Below are 5460 nucleotides of genomic sequence, written 5' to 3'. Positions count from 1 at the left end.
GTGAAAACGTCCTTCCGGTGATGTAATCAAGTCCAGAGTCGGCCAGAAAAGAAAAGACAAAGACATGAAACAACACTCCCATTTCTCTCTGTACCAATGCGTTTTCCTCAGTTGAATATTTTCAGGACTTGTCTTTACTATCTAAAGAATTAATTATTTTTCCGGGAAAGATTCTTCATAAATCAATTAACATCTGAGGTGTTGAAACATATTTTACTTTAGATTAAAATAGTTGAATATCTTTTCCCAAAGCCCAATGTCCCAATCCTCCCTCCTCCTCCATGTAAATACAAGCTGTTCCAGGTGATGTTGGAGCTCCCAACCTGACGTTCCAATGCTCCTTGCTGCTCCATGTCAATAGAAGCGGCTCTACTTAAAGTTGGAGCTCCCAGTCTGATGTCCCAATGCTCCCTGCTCCATGTCGGTAGAAGTGGTGCAGTTCAGGTTAGACCTACCACTCTGATGTCCCAATGCTCCCTGTTCCATGTCAGTAGAAGTGGTGCAGTTCAGGTTAGACCTACCACTCTGATGTCCCAATGCTCCCAGCGGCTACATGTCATTAAACGCTGATCCTTGTGAGGTTGGAGATCCCAGTCTGATATCCCAATGTTCCCTCCTCCATATCAATATAAGCAGTCCATTTGTGGTTGGATCTATCACTCTGATGTCCCAATGCTCCCTGCTGCTACATGTCATTAAAAGCTGATCCAGGTGAGAGTGGAGATCCCAGATGGATCTCGCAAAGCTTCCTGCTCCATGCCAACTGAAGCTGCTCCAAATGAGGTTAGATCTTGCATTCGGATCTCCCAATGCTCCCTACTGCTCCATGTCAATAGAAGCTGCTCCATGTGTGGTTGGAACTCCCAGACTGATGTCACAATGCTCCCTGGTCCACATCAAAAGACGCTGTTCCAGATGAAGTGGGAACTCCCATCCCTGGCACCTCACATACTTCTATACCATCATAGAAATACTGCCCACTGAACATTTCTACCACTGGAGCCATTGGTGGAATATCCGCATCATGAGAACATAATATTATTTTTAGTCACCACCGAATCATTATTTCCAAAAGTCATTCTTCCTTATACCTTATTTAGCATGTGCATACTGCAGTCAATCCGAAGTAAGATAATGGTGCTAATTGATGTATGCTTAATAAAAATTACATCCTATTTTTCATGTTGAGTAACTGCGACTATGCAAGGACAATGTTTATATTGAAATCACACTTTTATTCCAGGTGAGAGAATGTGGTTAGCATTATTTAAAATGAATTTGTTCTCTGTGTAAAATGATAAAATAGATCTCAATTTCAAAACTAAATTGCTAACGTTGTCATCCATCTTGAAATGTGGTGTCTTTTTCTTTCAACCAGACGGCTATTATAACGAAAAGTCTATTCATGATATCCGTATAAAGACACTTTAAATCGCAAGGTTTGTGAAGGTTTGTAGCTCAGGTTGAGGTTTAGGGTGTAGGTTTGCTCGCTGAGCTGTAGGTTTGATATCCAGACGTTTCATTACGTAGCGAGGTAACATCATCAGTGGCGACCTTCAAGTGAATCGAAGCTGTTGTCTAGCGCTTTCTATATATCTTTCTCCTGGATGGGGTTCCTCGGGTTTGTGGTGATGCCATTTCCGGTTTGTTTTTTGCGGGGTTGATCGATGGCATTTCGATCTATGTGTTTGTTTATGGCATTGTGTTTGGAGTGCCATGCCTTTTGGAATTCTCTGGCATGTCTTTGCTTAGACTGTCCCAGGATCAATGTGTTGCCCAAGTCGAACCGGACTACCAAAAATCCATAAACTGGCAGCCCCGCTCAGACCCATAGTCTCATTACTTGGAACACCAACATACAGACTGGCCAAAGAACTACACGCAAGTCTGAAATACCTCACAGAAGAGTCGCAGCACTCCATCCACTCCACCTAGGAATTCCTAAAAATCATCAAAAACACCAAAGTGGAGGAAGAGGAAGCAATGATCTCATTCGACATAACAGCACTGTTCACCTTCATCAACATCGACCTGGCAAAGGAAACACTTACCACACTTTTAGAAGAGACAATCACAGACGCACCAACAACCATCAATCACATTACCAACGAAAACATCATGAAGTTAGTGGATTGTGCCTCACCACCCACTTCATCTTCAACAACATAGTCTACAAACAAACCAACGGCGCACCCATGGAATCTCCGCTATCAGGATTCATAGCAGAAGCGGTAATGCAAAGACTAGAACAAACAGCCCTACCAACAATCAAACCAAAAATCTGGGTCCGCTACATAGATGACACCTTTGTCATCACAAAACGAAACAAGATAGTAAAGACATTTTACATCATCAACAACACCCTCACAGGTATAAAGTTCACCAAGGAGGAAGAAACCGACAACAAACTCGCATTCCTGAACGTCACAGTAGAAAGAAAGGACAACGGAGAACTACAAAGCTGCATATACAGAAAACCGACAAACACTGAGCAAATACTTAACTACACCAGCAACCATCCCAGCACACACAAACGAAGCTGTATAAGAACACTATTCCAACGAGCCACCACACACTGCAGCACAGACGAACTTCTGAAGACACAGGCGAACCACCTATACAACGTATTCGAGAAGAACAGATACTTAAAAAATACAGTGCGCAGATTCCTCAAGAACAAACCACGACAAGCAGACCAAACACAGCCAGAAACCCTAACCACCTTACCATGCATCAAAGAAGTTTCAGAAATGACGGCCAGACTACTCAGACCCCTCGGAATCTCAGTCGCACACAAACCGACCAAGACTCTCAAACAAAAACTAACAAACTTAAAAGACCCAGTACAACCCATGGACAAAAACAACGTCATCTACAAAATTCCATGCAAGGACTGCCACAAACACGACGTAAGACAACAGGAAGAAAGTTAGCCACCAGGATATACGAACACCAGCTAGCCACAAAAAGACACGGCCTTCTCTCCCTCGTAGCCCTACACACGGATTAAAAATACCAGCATTTCGACTGGGACAACACATCTATCCTGGGACAGGCTAAGCAAAGACACCCCATAGAATTCCTAGAGGCCTGGCACTCCAACCACAATGCCATAAATAAATACATAGATATACATGCCATCTGTCAACCCCTCAGAAGACGAACAGGAAATGACATCACCACAAACCCCAGGAACCCCATCGAGGAGAAAGATACAAATAGAAATCAGGAGACGACAGCTTCGCTTCACTTGGAGGTCGCCACCTAGCCAAGTAATGAAACGTCTGAATATCAAAGCTACAGCTCAGCAAGCAAACCTACACCCTACATTTTAAATCATTTTTCATGTTTATGTTGCATGAATCTGCGGTTATTGATCCACAGTTTAGTTTCACTCCCTACAGGTAACATGCTGATTTCTCCAGTTGTTCATGGTTCAATGTGATGCATCCAGTGTGTGCATAACGAGAGGGAGCTTGTTTCCCACATCTTGTGTTTATCTGTGCCTTATTTCCAGCATTCATCAATGGCGAGAGCAAGGGGCGAGGGCGAGACCAATGTGTAAGTCTTTCCGTGCCCATGCACGGCACCCACATTGGCAATTCTCCACTGTGCGTTTACAGCTAGTTCTCAGTGCCCCTAAACCCACGCCCTGCCCCTTTTGAAATATCTCCATTATTTTGTGCTGTCTCGCTGTGCTCTTCTCACCAGGATGCATTACTTCTCCTCAACGTCCTTCATATTTCATCTGACAAAACATTCATTAAGAATCCCTTTGCATAAACATGCACTTCGCAGCTCTCGGTATTTGATTTTCCTGGATGTCTTTCATACGAAAAAACGTTCTCAGCACTGACTTGAAAAAGAAAATCGCGTTTCTTTTCATTATCCCAAAGCAACCTCCATTTCAACGCAGTTTAGTTAAAAGGTACAAACTATTCTTTGAGATTTTGTAATCGCGTCAATGCATATAAACTGACAATTGGAGTTCCACCTTCAATCATCTGAAAACAGCACCATTGAAAGCCGTTGATGACAGCGACGAGAGTGGGATTCGAACCCACGCGTGCAGAGCACAATGGATTAGCAGTCCATCGCCTTAACCTCTCGGCCACCTCGTCAGAGGCATTGGGTAGGCTATGACCTTATCAATAATTGAAATGCATAAATTATGCAGAGCAGCAGACATTTCTCCCGATTGTTTGTGAAATGAGAAATAACACAGTACGGTTCCAAGATGATGGTCTGACCCCTGGGTTGTGGGGCAAGTGCACTCCCACTGTCACACTATGCACACAGTGATCTGAACAAAAATGAGGAAATGAATATGTAACAAGGTCTATTGAATTCTGTGCAGATTTGAAGTCAACGGAATGAAGAACCCGAGACAGCAGGAGGTGTTCTTTCAATAAAGAGTTGGACAGAGCTCTTAAGGATAGTGGAATCAAGGGTTATGGGGATAAGGCAGGAACAGGATACAGATTGAGGATGTTCAGCCATGATCATAATGAATGGTGGTGCTGGCTCGAAGGGCAGAATGGCCTACTCCTGCACCTGCTGTCTATTGTCTATTAAACTGCCTGTCAGGAATTGTTTTCCAGACTGGAGGAGAGTGCATAGTGCTCAATATCATTATTCGGAACACCTAACTTCCGCTCAGATGTTTTTGACACGCACTTGTGAACAGAACAGACAATTTCAAAATCCGAAATAAGGCTAAACTGACAATTGAACTCAACAATGCAAAAACCTTGATGTGTATCATTTTCCTGGGTCGTGCGACACCAAGTCACTGTATGATCACAGCAACACAGTGAGCAAGTGTCAGAAGGAAAATGAGTGCAGTGGCAGAGCGCATACTGGGAATAGCAGTTGACACACGGGGAAGTGCATTTCCCACAACAGGAACACTTCCCAAATAGCGGACTGTGGTGGAAGAATTCAGAGGGGGTTTACACTTTGAAATTCGATGCCACAGACACAATGGAGATCTGTCATTGAGTCTGTTCAAGATGAAGATTTTAAGATTTCTACAGATGCAAAACAAAATCAAAAGCTCATGGGTTAGTGAAGGCAAAAGATGAAATTGTACATTTCATCAATCTACCCATCTTTACAATGAGTACCTCACCACTTTCCTCACTCAGGGACTGAACCACTGGTGAAGATGATCATATAATCCCCGTTACTAGCAATGGAATCAGAGAAACTCGGTTTCCCAAACGTTAAGGTAAAACCAGGAATGTGGAGGTAAGCATTAATGTGTTGCTCCTGTGCTGAAGGTGACCAGTGCACTGTATCTCTGTTTCAGTATAGTGGGTGTGCTGTGCAGAAGTTTCAATTCTGAGCCTCACATGGAGCAGCTTTAATTTGTCGTCGTGTTGAGGAATACGGACAGAAGGTGATATTGAGCAAAGCTAAGTTTATGGGAAAATACCCGTGTTTGTGGATTGAGAAACA

At 43.3% G+C, this 5460-nt stretch overlaps 1 non-coding gene across 1 annotated transcript; it reads right to left on the bottom strand.

Annotated features, from left to right (window-relative positions):
• Positions 1-4039: 4039 nt before the first annotated feature.
• Positions 4040-4121, bottom strand: trnas-gcu (transfer RNA serine (anticodon GCU)). Its single transcript has one exon. It is a non-coding gene; the product is annotated as a tRNA-Ser (tRNA).
• Between the last annotated feature and the right edge of the window lie 1339 nt (positions 4122-5460).

The sequence above is a fragment of the Chiloscyllium punctatum genome, chromosome 14 (genome assembly GCF_047496795.1).
Source record: "Chiloscyllium punctatum isolate Juve2018m chromosome 14, sChiPun1.3, whole genome shotgun sequence".
NCBI classification, from domain to species: Eukaryota; Metazoa; Chordata; class Chondrichthyes; order Orectolobiformes; family Hemiscylliidae; genus Chiloscyllium; species Chiloscyllium punctatum.
This window is presented reverse-complemented; position numbering and strand designations above follow the sequence as displayed.